The following is an 18,641-nucleotide window of genomic DNA, read 5'->3' as shown; positions in this document are numbered from 1 at the left end:
ACTGGTCAAATCTGGGACACTTTATCTATTTATTTATTTACTTATTTATACAATCCCACTTTTCTTTTTTCTATTTTTTTGGGCCACGCCGTGCAACATGCAGGATCTTCCCTGACCAGAGATTGAACCCAGGCCTCCTGCATTGGGAGCGCAGCATCTTAACTGCTGGACCGCCAGAGAAGTCCGATAATGAGTTTTTAGATGTTTCTCTATTGAACCTCAGTCTTGGGTGATTTACCTTCTCTGTGCTTCTGTTTCCTCCCCTGTAAAATAGGGATTACAACTGGACCTACCAAATGAGGTTGCTGAGGGGATTAAGTAAGATGATGCTCTTGGCCAGTTTCCCAGTGTCTTAGTCAGCCCAGGCTGCCATAACAAAATACCACAGATTGGATGGCTCAGACAACAGAAACTTATTTTCTCAGAGTTCTGGAGACTGGAAGTCCAAGATCAAGGCACCAGCTCTTCCTGGCTTACAGATGGCTGCCTTCTGGCTCTGCCCTCACATGGTAGGGGGAGAGGAAGTGTGGGGGAAGCGGAGAGAGAGACAGAGAGAGAGAGGCAGAGGGAAGGCTCTCTTCCTCTTCTTGGAAGGCCACAGTCCTATCAGATCGGGGCCCCACCCTTATGACCTCATTTAACCTTCATTACCTTGTAAGACCCTATCTTGAGATACAGTCACACTGAGGGTTAGGGCCTCAACATATGGATTTTCTGGGGACACAATTCAGTGTCTGGTGCCCGGCAAGGGTTACCATCCCGTAAACATCAGGCATCATCATGGTGGTGTTTATCCTAAAGACCCAGGCTTCCTGGATGGCAACATTACTCACCACTTTCCTCTGCAGATGAGTGGCCAGAACTCCAGGTCCTGCACACTCCCACCCACATTCCCTGCATGGTTAGAGCCTGGAACAAGCTGTGACTCACCCAGCTCAACCTCTTTACAGGTAAGAAACCAAAGGCTGAGAGGGGCTGAAGGGCTCGTTGACCAACCGGGACCAGAACTCTGGTGTCTCGGTTCCTGGGCAAAGCAATTTCTCATGTCTCTGGTTTTGCCACAATTTCAGTTTGCTATTGGTTAGGACCAATGAGCACCAACTGCTGCACGTTCCCCAGAAAGTACTCCCCCTGCAATCCCGCTCTCTGTCTCATGTCATCAAACACTCCTGGTACTAACACGGCCCTTCAGGGCATCTGGACCATTGTAGGTATTGCCAAAAATCCTAAGAGCTGACCACAGGGGTTAGCAGGGCCGGCAGTCAGAATTGTAAAGTTTGCAGCAAACTCTGTGAATCAGTATCTTGTTCTGTGCATAAACTTTGGGAAATGGATCCAACCCGCAACCAGTGGGGAGATCGGGTGGGCTTCACGATAGAGACCCTCGGTGGACATGAAATAGGGATGCGTCGTTCTTGCACCCTGCTGGGTCCTCCATTTATCGGGGCAAAGTCGGCCCAGCACCGCCCTCTCTAACCTTCACTTTCTTCATCAGGAAACAAAGAGAGTGGCCTGGTCTTGACTCCATGTGGGAGTCATCGGATGTGCCCGACCCCTCTGTCCTACAATTCTAACCAAGTGCTCTTCCTCCTGCCCTGCTTGGTGGCTTTCCTGGAATCGGCCAGGGCCAAGGCAGGAAAGTCTGAATCCAGACTGAGAGGTGACAGCAGCGGGATGCAGTCAGTGGCTTAGGATCATGGCCTTCACTGTTGGGTTGTGTTCATCTCCACCAGATGTGCAAAATCTTGAGGAGCTCCTGAGCCTTCTTCTAAGCAGAGCAAGGGGCTTCCTGGAGGTCACAGGCCTGGGGCACGTCCTTGAGCACCTCTAACGACCCCCGACCTGCCCACCCTTCCTCCCCAGCAGCCTCAGTGCCCTGCCAGCTGGGGCAGGACAGTGAGCTGGGCAGAACCTCCACGCCTTCATCCTGCTCCTTTTCCCCAGCCAGGGCTGAGCTGGCAACGCCTGCCATGCCAGCCCTGGACACACCTGTCAAAACAGAGCCACAGGAGAGGAGAGTGAAGAACTGACAAATACATTCTGACCACGCTGTGCTTTCCAATAGGGCGGGCCGGGCTGACAAGGAGCTGCCTAGACACATAGGCTGGCGGCGCACTGAGCAACCTCCCTGGGGATTTGTTTCCCTTGCCTTCACCTGTCCAGTCCTTTTGTTTTCTTTTGAATGCTTCGAAGGGCAAGGCTCTGTGTCTGATGTAATGGGAGAGGTGTAAAGGCTGGTGCAGTGCCCTCAGCAGGGCAACCACCCAGGAACCCACAAAAATTCAGACTGCAGGCCTGCACCGCAGACCCACTGCTTCAGGACCACAGAGATGGGGTGGGACAGGAGGAGCGAGGGGGAGAATTCCCCAGGGAATTCCAACGCCCCATGTAAAACTTGAGAACCACAGGCATAAGAGACAGAGAAAGGAAAATATTTTTTTCGATTTATGTATAGTATCTCATTTAATCCTCATGAACTAAATGTATTTACATTTTATAGGTCAGAAAACAAGGCTCAAAAGAGTAAGTTGCTCAAGGCCACGTAGATATTATGTGGATTTGAACCCAGGATTAATGGAAGCCAGCTATGCCGAGCTAATGCTGACCAGGGTTCTTGGCCTTCCCCAGTCAATAGAAATTGATAAGAGGCCAGACAAGAAATTCAGGCAAGGGTTTATTGGGGCCCCTGCTCCCCAAGCAGGGGCACGAGCTGGTTCCTTATATGGGGTGAGGGTAGGGATGTGTCCGGGGGTCAGGCCGGAGGGGTGGCTTAGGAGTTTTGCCCACCCCTTAGGTGGTGCTGGATGCAGGTGGCATGCACAGTACCCTGCTTTTGCTCCCTGTTCTTCAGAAGTGGCAGTTGGGGGTTTTTTTGGTCTATTTGTACCTTTTTGTCCAGAATTTGCCCCAACTGCGTAGGCATGCAGTTATTTTTAGTCCCTTATAGCTTCTTTGTATTTTGTTGCTCAAGGAGATGTTTGTCCAGGTGTAAGCATTGTAGCAAAGGGCCCCAGGTCCCAGCCTGTCTCAGAGCTACTTCTTCCAGAACGGTGGGATTGGGAATTCAATGGGGCCTGAGAAAACCGAGATACACAGAAACAGACTTGCTCAAAGTCCCAAAGCAAGCTAGTGACAAAGTTGTGACAAGGCCCCAAGTCTCAGGGCTACCAGACTTCCCCATCCTGGCTGCCTCATCACTAAACATGACGATGGACTAGTGAGAACGGTGCAGGACTTGGAGACAGGAGTGCGCTTCCTGCTGTGAAAGTTGGAGGCTTCCACAAGGAAGCCAGATGCCGACCTTTAGCCAGGCTGCTAACCTCCCTACGTCCTTCTCCCCAGACCCAAGGTCTCCAAAATGGGTGCCCAGCCAAACTGTGCAGCGGAGAGGAACAAACTTTTAAATATTAAAACATCTTCCTATTGTGTTTTATTCATTCAAGGTCACACTTTGTTTTCACATAATCAGATCTGACATGAAGTCAGCCAAGAAAGTGTGGACTGATCAAAAATATGACATAGATTTATATTTATTATCCTTCATGAGCAATATCATTCTAAGTGCAATTTTGCTTTAAGACACTAACCAATAATAGAAACACAGAAAGTAATTCATAAATAAATTTACATATACTAGGAGATCAAAGAAATAATCCCCCAATTTTTTTTTATGAATGGGGGTTGTGATCAAAACATTTGAGGGCTTCCCTCGTGGCGCAGTGGTTGAGAGTCCACCTGCCGATGCAGGGGACACGGGTTCATGCCCCGGTCCGGGAAGATCCCACATGCCGTGGAGCGGCTGGGCCCGCGATCCATGGCCGCTGAGCCTGCACATCCGGAGCCTGTGCTCCGCAACGGGAGAGCCCGCAACAGTGAGAGGCCCGCGTACCGCAAAAAAACAAAAAAACAACAACAAAAAAAAATTTGAACACCACTGCCCTAAGCCAACTCTGTTTCTTCTGACATTGTCCCTTGTGATAAAGCAGAGTTCCCCCATATGAAAGGAAGAAAGAATCTCCACTTGATGATTTTAACCAGATTTATAACCTGATGGTTGCTTCTTTTTCTGAACTCCCCAAACCTCTAAATGCCTCCAACAAGCCTGACCCACAAGTTTATAATTTGGAACTTGCTTGCTCCCCATCATCCATCGTTGTTCTTACTTCAGCTTCACAAAACAACCTTCTTCTGGACGTAGAAACATTTAAAAACTGAATAGGCAGTGTGGGCATCCCACTGAGTTTGTTCACTCAGAGATCATTGGTCCCACGGGTTGGAAGGAATAGAGGTCAGAGTTTAGGGCTGCCAAGGCAGCTGGAATTGGGTACCGGACAGGGTACTGGGCAGGAGGGAGCTGTGCAGAGGCGGATCCCCAGAAATCTGCATAGAGCTCCCCTGAGTGGTTGGCTGAAATATACAGGGCAAGAATCTGTGCAGGCCTGTGAGCTGACTCTGAACTAATTCTAGACCAACAGCAACAAGGCCTAAAAACAACACCCCTCTTTCAGTATTTGAAACAGAATAAGTAAGCAGAAAAGCCATGAGGATATAGAAATTTGAACAATACTGTCAACCGATTTGACCTAATGATGTGAGAACACTGCACCCAGCAACGGTTGAATATTCATTCTAAACTGATATCGTAAGCACGACATACCAACATTTGTTGGATGCAGATAAAGCAGTGCTTAGAAGGAAGTATAGAGCTTTAAATGACGATATTAAGAAAGAAGAAATCTTTTTCAATCAAAGAACATAAAATACTTGGGAATAAATTTAACAAAATTGGAATAAAATCTCTACATATAAAATTATAAAATGCTGCTCAGAGACATTTTGAAAGACCAGAATAAATGGAGAGATACACATGTTCATGGATTGGAAGACTCAATATCGTGTATTCTCCCCAAACTGATATATAGTCAGTGCGGTCCCAAACAAAGTTCCTGCATGTTTTTTTGTAGAAATGGAGAAGCTGATGCTAAAAGATACATGGAAATATAAATGACATAGAATAGCAAAAGAGAAAAGAAAAAAATTATTGGAAAAAAGAACGAATTTGGAGGACTTACATTGCCTGATTTCAGTGGTTAATATGAAGATATAGTAATCAAGACAGTATGGTATTGGCACAAAGATAGACAAATGGAACAGAGCGGAGTCAGAAAAAAGTTCAATACTAAATGGTCAACTGATTGTTTTTCACAAAGGCATCAAAAGAAATCAATGAGAAAAAGAAAGATTCTTTAAAAATGGTACTGGAACAATTGAATATCTAAACAGGAAAAAATATATATCTTGACCCCTACTTCATACTATACACAAAAGTCAATTCAAGATGGGTCAAGACCTAAACTTAAAAATTAAAATATAGAGCTTCTGAATAAAATGCAGAAAAATACCTTCATGATCCTGGACTGGCAAAGATTTCTCAGCTGAAACAAGAATAGCATTAACCATAAAAGAAAAATATAATAAAGTAGATTTCATAAAATTAAAATCTGCACATTAAGAGAGCCAGTTAAGTAAATGATAAGGCATGTCACACATTGGGAGAAAATATTTGACAAATAATTTATAAATAGAATATATAAATATCTCTTGCAACTCAGTAACAAGAAGATAAATAACCCATAAAAATAGGTGAAATGCTTGAACAGACACTTCACAAAAGATACTAGCGCATGAAAAGATGATCAACATCATTAGTGATTAGGAAAAGACAAATTAAAACCACCATGAGATACCACTACACACCTGTTAGAATAGCTAAAATTAAAAAAACAGACCAGGGCTTCCCTGGTGGCACAGTGGTTAAGAATCCTCCTGCCAATGCAGGGAACATGGGTTCGAGCCCTGGTCTGGGAAGATCCCACATGCTGCTGAGCAACTAAGCCCATACACCACAACTCTAGAGCCCGCGAGCCACAACTACTGAGCCCGCGTGCCACAACCACTGAAGCCTGGGCACCTAGAGCCCATGCTCTGCAACAAGAGAAGCCACTGCAATGAGAAGTCTGCGCACCACAACGAAGAGTAGCCCCTGCTCTTCACAACTAGAGAAAGCCCGCACGCAGCAACTAAGACCCATCACAGCCAAGAATAAATAAATGAATAAATAAATTTATTTAAAAAAAAAAGACAGCCCATGCCAAGTGTTAGGATGAGAAGCAATTGAAACTCAATTACACTACTGGTGGAAATGTAAAATGATACAACCTCTTTGGAAAACAGGTTGGTAGTTTCTTAAAAATTTAAGCATACACCTGTCATATGGTTCAGCCATTCCACTCCTAGGAATTTATCCAAGAAAAATAAAAACATATATTCAAAAAAATTTGTACAAGAATATTCACAGAAGATTTATTCATAATAGCCAAAAAGTAAAAACAAATCAAATACCCACCCTCAGGAGACTGGATAGCCAAGTTGTGGCACATCCATACAATGGAATGCCACTCAGCCATAAAAAAGAAAATAATTATGCTGCGTGAAAGAAGCCATACCAAAAAAACAAAAAGTATCTCATGTATGAGTCCATTTATATGAAATTCTAGAACAGGCAAAACAAATCAAAAGTGGTAGGAATAAGTTTAATGGTTACCTGGGGCAGAAGTAGGGTGTAATTTGCTGTGAAGGAGCATGAGGGAATTTTGCGAGGTGATGGAAATGTTCTATTATCTTGATTAGGATTGGTGGTGACACAGTGGTAGACATTTGTCAAAACCCACCAAATTATATATTTTAAATGTGTGCATTTTATTGTATGTAAATCATACATCAGTAAAATTGATTTTTATAAAAGAACTAGGATACCACAGCTTCCTCACTAAAATAATTAAAATTAAAAAGACTTAAAAGAAAATCACAAGACTTAAAATGTCCAGTGTTAGTGAGGATGTTCCTGGTGTGTGAACATGGTAGAACGTCTTTGGGAAAGTCTTTGGCCGTTTCTTGTAAAGGTAAACAACACTCACCCTATGACTCAGCACCTCCACTCCTAGGTATTTACCCAAGAGAAATAAAAACATATTCCACAGAAAAGACTTACACAAAAACATTCACAGCCGCTTTCATCATAATCGCTGAAAACTGGAGGCAGCCCAACTATCCATCAACAGGGGACTGGATGAATAAATTGCGGTATTTTTGTGCAATGGAATATGAACTACTCAAAAGAGGGAGGGGGGAGAAGGAGTGGCAGGAGGATGAAGAAGAGGAGGAAGAAAGAGAAAAACAAAAGATACACGCAACAACACTGAAAACCGCTATACTGGAGAAAGAAGCTAGACACGAACGAATACATACAGTATGATTCCATTTATAGTAAATTTTAGAAGAGGCAAAGTTACTCTGTGATGCCCAGGATCAGAATAGTTGCTGCCTTAGACTGTGCAGAAGAAGAGTAGGGGTTGATGGAAAGAGCATAATGCAACTATCTACATATTGATAGATGTGATTTATACAGAGTTATGCATTTGGTAAAACTCAAACTATACACATGATCTGGGTGTTTCACTGAATATAAACTAACACTCAATTTTTTAAAAATCATAAAGTAGAAATTCACTTCCCAAAACTTGTGAGTCAAAAAAGAAATTATAATAAAAATTAGGCTGAAATAGATATAGAAAATATTTTTAAATTATCTTATAATGGGGCTTCCCTGGTGGCGCAGTGGTTGAGAGTCCGCCTGCCGATGCAGGGGACGCAGGTTCGTGCCCCGGTCCGGGAAGATCCCACATGCCGCGGAGCGGCTGGGCCCGTGAGCCATGGCTGCTGAGCCTGCGCGTCCGGAGCCTGTGCTCCGCAACAGGAGAGGCCACAACAGTGAGAGGCCCGCGTACCACAAAAAAAAAAAAAAAAAAATTATCTTATAATGAAGAGACTAAGTCTCAGAAGTTGAGCAGTGTAGCTGAGGCATACTTGGAGAGAAAATTAATAACCTTAAACACTCATATTAATTAGAAAAAAAGAAAGGCTAAAATTCATGAGGTAAGTGTCCAACTTAAAAAGTTTGAGGAAGTGAACAGGAGGAACACATATAAAGAAAATAGAAGAAGGAAATAATAAAGCACAAAAATTAATGAAATGGGAAAAAGAACGTTTTGAATAGAGAGGCTCAAAAAGGCCAGAAGTTGGTTCTTTTAAAAGCCTAATAAAACTGATAAACTTCAGGCAATATTGATCAAAAAAGAAATGAAAGAAGGCATAAATAAAGAACATTAGGAATGAAAAAGTTGACATTAAGAGGAAATAATATGAACATTTGATGCCAATAAATTTGAAAACTTAGATGAAACAAAGAAATTCACAGGAAAGTGCAGTCACCAAAACTGACTCAAGAAGTCTAAAACCTGAATATTTAGAAACCATTAAAGAAATTAAATCAGTGATTAAAAATAGCCCCACAAGAGAAACACCAGGCCCATGCAGAAAGACTTAAAGGCAAATTCTACGAAAACGTTCAAAGAACAGCAATTCTAATCCAACACAAACTCTTCCAGAGAACAGAAAAAAATAGGGAGCATTCCCCAACTTATCCTGTGAGAGAAAATCTTGTTACCAAAACCAGAAAAGAAAATACATAAACAGATGCAGAAAATTTAGTAATTTAGTAAATTTAGCATTTAGTAAATGAAGCATCCATTCATGGCTCTTAAGAAATCTTTTCCAACTAGGGATAAAAGGGAACTTTTAAACCTGAAATATATTATCTACCCAAAAAGTCCACAGCAAAATCTTTCATTGAGGTGAATTGAAATTATTCCCTTTAGTATATGTACAATTGATTCACTTTGCTGTACACCTGAAACTAACATAACATTGTAAATCAACTGTACTCCAATAAAAATTTTAAAAAGAGAAATTATTTCCTTTAAGAGAACCAGACATTACATACCTCCTGATATGAGGCAATAGAAAGTACACAGTTCCACCTAGTAAGTAAACTTCCCCCCCGCAAAAAAAAGAAAGAAAGAAAGAAAAGAAAATTGACACTGACTGTAACCCAGCCTCTAGATCTGTCTTCCAGTTTACATACACTGGCTCCAAAGAAACATGTTAATACCATCTGCATGAGCTTGAGGTGTCGGCCGGTCAAACTCAGAATGACTCAGTTTCTTCAGCAAATAAATAGCATGGGAAAAGCAAAGAGAATAGGGAATGTTATAGACTAAAAGAGACTTAAAATTCATCTTCAAGTCAAAGTGTATTGAAGAGAGAAACTCAAGAGACATATCAACCAAATGCAACGTGTGAACTTTGGACTTTAATTCAGACTAACCAACTTATAAAGACATTTTTGAGAAAATCTTAGAAACTTGAACACAGATTTATGATTAGACCATTTAAGAAATTAAGTGTGATAACGTATTGTGATTATGGTTTTTTGAAAGCCTCTATATGTTAGAGATACACACCTGAAATATTTAGAGGGGAAATGATTTGATGTCTGGGATTTGCTTTAAAGTACTCCATGACAAATCAAACACAATTGGCAAAACATTGATAATTGTAAAACTGGATGATGGGGACATGGGGTTCTTTATCCAGTCACTTTACCGTTGTGTATGTTGGAAATTTTCTCTTTTATTTAATTTTTTAAAAAATTTTCTTGAAAAATTGATTTCCAATGTTCTGTTAGTTTCAGGTGTACAGCAAAGTGATTCAGTTATATATAGAATCTCTTTTAGATTCTTTTCCATTGTAGGTTATTACAAGACATTGAGTAGAGTTCCCTGTGCTATACAGTAGGTCCTTGTTGGTTATCTATTTTATATACAGTAGTGTGTATATTTTAATCCCAAATTCCTAATTTATCCAAACTCCTTGATAACCATAAGTTTGTTTTCTATGTCTGTGAGTCTATTTGTGTTTTGTAAATAAGTTCATTTGTATCCGTTTTTTAGATTCCACATATAAGTGATACATGATAGTTGTCTTTCCCTGTCTGACTTACCTAGTATGATAATCTCTAGGTCCATCCATGTTGCTGCAGGTGGCATTATTTCCTTCTTTTTTATGGATGAGTAATAGGAAATCTTCGATAATCAAAACTTAAAAGACAAATGATGATGAAAACTGTTACTTTAAAAAGAAAACAGAGGGCAAGAGGGCCGTCTCCTCCTTGGCCATCATGGGACCCCCTGGGGGCCCAGGCTGCTACATAAACTGTCTCCAGCCCACCTCCACGGCTGATTCTTGTACAGTTTCTTTCTCCCAGAATTCCCTTCCTGCTGGTGTCTGTCGGCTTCAGTCCTGCAAACTCAGCACCTCTGCTGCCTACAGCGATAGCTGCTGTGTTAGTTTCCCCAGCAATCACTGTCTCTTCTTCGGGTAACAACACCCGTATTTTCCTTTGCATAAATATCTTTAACCACTTCATGCGGCTCAAATAGTGTTGACCTCACCACTCACGTTCCCCCGGAGTGGACCAGCGACTCAGGGGTGACCAGTGAGAATACCACTGCTCTGGCCACACCCTCTGCCGGAATGGACGTGTTACCCAGGCGGGACTCATTCACCAAAGAGCATCAGCGCCCAGACTTGTGCTGGAAATATGAGAAAAGAGACACTTCCTCTTTATGGGGTAGCAAGGTCAGAAGACTGAAACGCCTGGAATGGCTGGGTGTTTGCCTAACACTGAGAGAAGACTCTGCCTAGGAAAGAAGCCACCGTAAGACAGCAGAGACTCAAAGCCTGGCGACAACGTCAAAATCCCTGAACAGAGCCACACTCCCTGCCGTCAAAGCAGTCTCTCCTCCCACCCCCTGCACTCCTCCTGCGCATTAATGAGCCAAATACCCTTTTGCTGAGAAGTGGGAGAGAAAGAGGAGGAGAGAGAAGGGGGTGGGGAGAGGGCGAGAGAGTGCATTCGCTTTAGGATCAAGAACGAGAGATGATACTGCTGTCATTACTTGTATTCAACAAGGAATTGGTGATCCTGTAAATTTCAATGAAGTGAGACATAGAAATAAATGGTAAAAGGCATAAGGGGCTGACATATGGTAATAAATGGTAAAAGGCATATGGTGTCTGAGATTTTTTTCTCCTCTTACTTTCTATAACGATGTGCTAATTCCATCAGCATCCTTTATTTTTGCCCTCAGTTTAATAATCTGGCTTCCCCGTGATTATATGCCCTTCAGTCAGAGGATTATTAGCCCTCCTCCCACGGATGCCTCACCTCCACAATAACTTGGAGGAGGTGTTCTTTACCCCTTCTCTTCCCTACTGAACGGGCAGCAGCAGAAGCAGGCTGCAGCGTGGCAGGGGTGTGGAAAAAGCACGTGCCTGCTGTTCAGATCTGAATCTCAGCTCCAATAAGCCACGTGACTTTCTAAACCTCACTTTCCTCATCTATCGAGTGACGATAATAATAGCTCTCCATGGGGTTGTTGAGCCATCTAAATGAGATACCGTGTGTGAAGGTCCACAGCACACTTTCCAGCACACTCTGGTCTTTCTGCTTCCATCCTCCCCCCCACCCCAGTTTTATTGCGATATAACTGACGCGCAGCACTGTGTGTGTTGAAGGTGTACAGTATAACGATTTGTCTTACATACACCAGTGAAGTGATTATCGCAATAAACTTAGTGAATATCCATCATGCCATACAGATACAACATTAGAGAAATAGAAAAAAATATTTGTTCCTTGTGATGAGAACTCTTAGGATTTACTCTCTTAAGTTTCATATATAACATGCAGCCGTGTTAATTATATTTATCATGGTGTACATCACATCCCTGGTACTTACTTACCTTATAACTGGAAGTTTGTGCCTTTCCACCACCTTCATACAATCCACCCTCCCCCACCTCCACCACTGGTTACCACAAATCTGATCTCTTTTTCTATGAGTTTGATGGTTTAATATAAGTATAATTGACCTAAAATGCCATGTTAGTTCCTGGTACACAGTATAGTGATTCGATTACTTCTGTACATTTCAAAATTATCACCACCATAAGTCTAGTTACCATGTGTCACCATACAAAGATATTACATAATTATCGACTTATTCCCCATGCTGTACATTCCATACCTGGCTCTCATTTATTTTGTAACTGAAAGTTAGTACCTCTGAAGCTCCCTCACCTTTTCCTCTCCTCCCCCTGACCCCCACCCCCTGGCAACCACCCGTTTGGCCTCTATATGGACTCTGTTTCTGTTTGGTTCCATTTGTTCATTTGTCTTGTTTTTTAGATTCCCCGTATAAGTGAAATCATACAGTATTTGTCTTTCTCTGACTTATTTCACTTGCCACATAACTTTTAGAACTATTTGTTCTAGTTCTGTGAAAAATGCCATTGGTGTTTCCATAGGGATTGCCCCGAATCTGTAGATTGCTTCCATCCTTGATGCTGTTCTCCTTAAGGAAACCAGAGTTTTTCGTTTTGTTTCAGCATAAATCAGATCTCATCTATTCCCTGCCTAAAATCCTTCCAATAGTTTCCCACTGCACTTAGAATAAAATCCCAACTCTTTAACAAGGTTCAGGAGGTTCCCCTGCTCTGCTCCCTGCTGGCTCCTCTAACTGTCCCTCTGCCCCCCACCTGCCTCCAAGCATGGTGGTCTTGATTTTCCTCAAACAGAACAGACAGGTGCCAGCCTCAGGGTGTGAACACCGTAGATATCACCGTCTGGAACTCTCTTCCCCATGACCTTCATATGGCTGCTGCCTCATCCTTCAGAACTCCACTCAATGTCACCTCCCCAGGGGGGCCTTCCCTGATCATCTCTCTGCAAGTAGGAGGATAAACAAATAGGATGATGGTGGGGGAACTGTAAATAGGGAGCATTTCACACATACTGTTCACCCTGTAATAGCCTGTAGGCATACGTGCTCTCCCACCAGTCTGTGAGTTCCTGATGGCAGGTGCTGTGTTTCATACGCTCATCTTTGCTTCTCCAGAATCAAGTGCTCCAACCCTGTGAGCGGAAACAGACTAAATACAGCCCCTGGCTCGTGGTCTCAGGGGAGCCAGTCCTGGGTTACCTGTCAGACCTACTGGGTCAGTTATTAAGCTACTGTCTCTCTGTCCCAAACTCTGCACTCTGCTCAATGACTGCTTCGTGATGCCAGGACTCTCTCACTCACCTGGCTTCTGGTTACGCTCTGCCCAGAGAGGTTAGTAGACAGAGATTGAAGCCAGGAGGAGGAGGAGAGACTCACTCCTTCCCATCTGCTTCCTGTGGGCTTTTGTTTCTTGTGAGCATCACCCCAACCTCCCTTCTTCACCTGTAACAGCAGCTGAATCCAGTTCGAAGTTTGTCAAACACAGAAGCAGCCTGATTGCACGCCCCCCGCCCCCGCCCCCGCCCCGTTGGAAACACTGATACCAGATGGCCGATGCCTCTCATCACAGGGCTTGATCCCCCTCTCCGAGCTCGGAGATACCAGGGTCAGCTGAGCCGAGGCTCCTCCTCAGACCTCTGAGTTTCAGCCTTATGGGCCCCTCTTCCAAGTTTCTGAGTTTCAATAATTCAGTCTTGACCCTTTGTTCTACCGGCCCTGGGGGTGGTGACTGCTTCCTGCCTCTGTGATCCCTTAGGGTTCCCTCCTTGCCTTTTCTCTGATGGACCACTTTACCCCAGTCCACACTTCTTTGTATTAAATACTCTCTATCTGAATAACTGGTGTGATTTCTACTTCTGAGTGGATCCCGAATGATACAGCAACCCAGGAAACTTTCATTGGTTTAAAAATATTTATTGAATTCCTGTCCTTCAGGGATTCTAACTAAAAATGATGGACAGAACTTGATTCTGTGACCAGTAATTGTACCTGTAATTAGTGACCTATGCGTGGTTTGTACTCTCCATCTACAGGAGGGAATGTTTTGTTGTGCCCACGATGACTGATGGTCAGTGATGACTAATGACGAGGAAGGAAGGAAAGCGATAGAAAAGACACAGGGTAAAGGGGAAAGAACCACCAAAGTCCTTGATAGCGTCCTAAAACAAACCAACCTCCCAAAAAGACTTTCAAAACAAAGAAAAGGCAAAGGAAGATTGACCGTAAAAAGCCACTTCTCCCTCACGAATACATTCATTTGTGAAGTTTTTTACCTACTAATATTTCTTCCTAACCCATTGGTGGGCTGGGAGGCAGGGCTGGGTGTGAGCAAAGTTCTAGAGCTTCATAGGCCCGGGAGAAGACAGCACTGTGTGTGAGTGGATGCTGTGAGTATAGCTGGAGGGGCATTCCAGAAGGACAGTAACTCACTGTTTTTCAGACTTGCTTAGGAGGAGAACTCTCACCTGAATTTCAACGTATCAAATAGATTAGGGAGGGCCACAAAGGGGGCTTCTAGAGTACTGGCAATATTCTATGTCTATACCTGGTGGTGGTTCCATGGGTGCTGGCTTTAATTTTATTTTTAAACTGTACATATATGTTTTTGCACTTTTCTGAAAGTATGATATAGTTCACAGTTTTTTAAAAGGGGGTGGGGAACTCTTTAGTTAAAGAGGCTTTCCTAAGCAGCCCCAAGGCCCTTCCTTAGAACTTGGAATTCCTTGGGAAATACTCTGAAAACGTTAGGACCGGACCAGTCAGTCAGAAGAGACCTGAAATCAGAAACAGCATCTAAGAGGAGTGTGTGCCCAGGCAACTCGAAAGGTCTGAGAGAGAAATTTCATAAACCAGTTCTGGCAGTGCCCAGGGGAGACATTCTCTGGGCTTGGCGGGGTGGGGCGTCTTGTAGACACCCCAGTTCCAACCAAGGGGTTGACTTGGGGGGACACTGGGAAGAGCTTTTGTTTCCTCAAAACCTGGAAAGCTAAGAGGGAAAGGGCTATAGGCCAGGCTGGAGGTAGAAACTCCCTAGGAACAAGGAAGTGAAATGGGGCTGCCCATCAAAAGTGTGATTATTCTGTGGTGGTTCCAAGCTAAACCAAGTGACCCAAAGCGATGCTAGTAACGCACTGAGCCGCATCTTGTTTATAGCTCATCATGTTCCCACGTCGCAGAGGAGGGGTTCGGGTGGCTAGGGCAGGCTCCCCAAGGCCCCATTTCAGAACAAAAGTCCTCTTGTGTTTGGATGTGGGTATGCGGACACTAAAACGGCATCTAAATGCTCTAGGATCTGGGGAATCCTGTTTCTGGGGGTGGCCCGGCCACGTTGTCTCAGGACCCCAAGACATCACAGAACCTGGTGGGTTGGGAGCAGGCCCAGTTGTGCTCTCTTAGCTCTGCTCAAGCTAAGCTGGATGCAGCAGAAGACCCCAGGCCCACAGCTAAGACTGGTTTGGACCAGAAAGCTGATTTCAGTTATTTATCATGAAGGACACATAGTTCTAGAGACCTAGCATCTCTATCCTTTATCCAGAGAGTTGCAACCTTTCCCAGTGTTAGGGTACCCAAGAGACTGATCAGAAGTTGCCGGGTTACATTGGGATTGCCAGCACCTTGCTGAGCTTGACTTTCTTGGACAAAATATAGGAATGACTTGCCTCTGTACGTCACAGCATTGTTGGAAGAACTGAAACAAAGAGCATATGTAGTGGTATATCTGATCGATTTCCTCCCATCAGGCAGGTGGTTTCACAAATGAGCAGCCAGCACTCATTTTAAAAAGGGAGACAACCATTCTCCATTGTTCAAAATGCACGTATCCTTTGACACTGCACCTCCACTCCTAGGTCCTCCCTGCTCCCTCATACCACACACACACGCACACACACACACACACACACACAGTGATGTATGTTCAAGGATGTTTATTGCCGAGTATGCAGTATGTAATAGCGAAAGATTGGAAGTTAACCTGAATTCCCATCAGTAGGAAACTAGTTAAATTATGATACAGCTTCTACAATGGAAAAGTATGTGGCTCTTAAAAAGTAATAAGGCAGTTGTCTAGGTACTGATAAGGAATAATTTCCAAAAAATATTCAAAAAGTTAAAATTTATAAAAAGCAAAGTGCAAAAGAACATGTACAGTGTGCTATCATTTTGTGAAAGCTATCAATATACTCACAGCTGGTTTTAAATGCTGCAAATCTCTTTGGAAGGAACCACGTAAGCCTGATACTAGGAGTTCCTCTGGAAAGGAGGGCTGGGGAAGTGGGAGACAGAGGTCAGGGGAGACCTACATTTCCCTGTATATTCTTTTGCACCTTTTGGATTTTGTGAATGTGTTAATCAATTATTTTTATTTTAAAATATGGAAAAGTAAAGATGTCATGCTGCCTTTCCAAAGCAAGGAGTGTTTACATCTAATTGAGACTGGGGAGAACTTAGCAAATCATCAGGATTCATCAGAGCACAGCTTTCTAGCCACCCCGTTTTTGAACGCCACCCAGTTCAGTCTGTCTCCCTTGGCCAGGGTGGCAGAATCTCTGAGCAATCCTTACATTCCTTTACTTTCTTCTCTTTTTCAAACTCTCTGACTCCTTCCCTTCTTCTTGCACTTGTCATGACATTATGCTTCATTTCAATATACTTTCATAACATGCTAAGGTTTCTAACTAGACCACCCGTTTCATCCTGATTATCTAATAAATGATGTTGGCACCCCTTGCTGAGACCAGGGGAGGCTGGTTGCACTCACCCAGTTCCTGTCTCTTCATGTGTGAGTGACTTCTGGGAAGGCTGTCTGTCGGCTTCATTAATCCCGCCCCCGTGGATTCCTGTAAGTTTCAGGGCCGAATGACCTTTTTGTCACCTGAGGGTTCTGTTCTCCTTCTGACCTCATCCTCAATCCCTTCTTCTCCTAGATTTTGGACCCATTTCCTTGTGAATCCTATGATTCCTTTTCTGCAGTTTTCAATTACTTAAATCTCTGATCCCCTCGGCTAAGTTCTCCCACCCTCTTCATTCGCCAGTGCCTGATCACAAACCCTCGCAGATCACTCTGATTCCAGGTGGGAGATTATTAGAGAGGATCCCTAAGATCTGACCATTTCCATCAAGGCAATACTGGTCTACTTCCCCATACATCTTCTTCCCTTCATTCCACCCTCACAAGTCAGGGAACTACATGCCCTTTGATCCCTTTTTTTAACAGACATCTTTCTAGGGAGAAAGTATTGTATAGTGAAAAGAGCCCAGATGTGAGCCAGAGAAACACTGATTTAACTCCTTGCTCTGTTGTTTACCAGCTGTGTCTGAGGCAAGTTACATTTACCTCACTGAACCCCAGCTTAGGGTATATTTTAGTGCCTTGACTCAGAGCCAATGCTTAGTAAATAAATAGTTCTCTTCCTCTGGATGTTCTCCAACCTCACTTTGTCAACCTCATTCCACAGAAATTATGCCACACACATTCTCACTAACATATGCATGAACATCCCCCATCAGGTTGTGTAAATCACATATATGTATATGAGTTTATACAAAGATATATACATATTCATATGACCCCAGAAAAAATTTTTTTAATAAGAAATAAAGTAGAGAGAGGAAAAACACATATAGAATAAGAAACGAATGAGCAGATAATTGAGGAAATGATCCTCTCAGAAGGAGAAGGGGAGGGATGTGTGGGAAGAAGTAAATGGGGCTCTGATCAATAAGAAGTTTACCTCCCTGATAGTTTGGTCAGTACAGGTTATTCATGATCTAATTTGTGAACGTGACATGGAGGAGGAATGCAAGCTATCCACAAAAGAGAGAGATTTGTGCCGATTTATGAACTGCCAGGACATAATACTGACCCAAAGGAATTAAACACATCTGTTTATCACTTCAGGTCCCAGCAGGATCAAATCATCAGAGGGCAGGGCTATAACTGGAAAAAAAAAGATACAGAAAAAGGAAGGAATGTAAAGGGAGTAGAAAATGAGGTAGAGTTTCCTAAGTGGTCTCCCTCAACACCTTACCATATGATACAAATTGAAGTGATTTTGAGACTTGCCTGTCTGAAATCCACTGCGTGACTTCCACTTCTGGATATCACAGGATAACAGGTATAGTGTTTCCATTATAAACAACCATAAAACTAGAAAAATTATATGACACAACTGTTTTCAGATAGTGGATAACAGGAAATCTCAGACTATGGTTTCCGAGAGAAAGAAAACCCACGAGGTAAACACCATGATCACCCTGGAGACAGTTTTGTAACTGAAGGCAGAGGGCTGAAGTCTAACCTAAGCGTAGAAGTTTTGCTGAGCTGAGGAATCAGGGTTCAGAGTTTGCAGCAGCTGAAGCAACTGGAATCCGCAGAGCAGGGCATTGAATAAGAGAGACACGTGCATATGAGAGACCCCAAAATTGTGCTTGGGTCACCCATGAGTCCTTGGATGAGGACTGTACCTGCACAGATCAAGACTACAAAGAATTACCTGTGAGGTTGATAGGGGCTTAAAAATAGAACAGAGATATAAGAGGTCAAAAATTCTTAGAGGTATTAGAAATCCATACCAGCCAGAGTGGAGAGATGTCATTAACACCCTGTTAACATCTTGGACATCAGGCTGAGATATAAGAAAATCTGTGTTTTAGGAGTAAGGACTATACCCTAGGGGAAGGCCTCTCATAGGCCCACCCTAAAAAAACTAAAGCCAAACTCTAAAAAATGTCTAAGAGACAGAGTTTGGAGGTTGAGTCCTATGAAGTTAGAGGGCTTAGAAAATAACTTGGGCTCTTTACAGACTTACCATAACAAAGCATAAAATCAAGTCAAGC

At 43.2% G+C, this 18,641-nt stretch overlaps 1 protein-coding gene across 1 annotated transcript in view; it reads right to left on the bottom strand.

The window, feature by feature from the left end:
- CCDC25 (coiled-coil domain containing 25) overlaps nucleotides 1-18,641 on the bottom strand; it is a 103,521-nt gene that overhangs the window by 14,402 nt on the left and 70,478 nt on the right. Inside the window, exon 9 of the mRNA XM_089912775.1 lies at nucleotides 1-18,641. This exon is cut by the window's left edge and continues 14,402 nt beyond it; it is cut by the window's right edge and continues 26,168 nt beyond it. The gene's annotated coding sequence lies outside the window, so the exon portion shown is untranslated.

The sequence above is a fragment of the Delphinapterus leucas genome, chromosome 6, assembly GCF_059928025.1.
Source record: "Delphinapterus leucas isolate spDelLeu-1000000601 "Yukka" chromosome 6, BTC_Dleu_Yukka2, whole genome shotgun sequence".
Lineage (NCBI taxonomy): Eukaryota > Metazoa > Chordata > Mammalia > Artiodactyla > Monodontidae > Delphinapterus > Delphinapterus leucas.
This window is presented reverse-complemented; position numbering and strand designations above follow the sequence as displayed.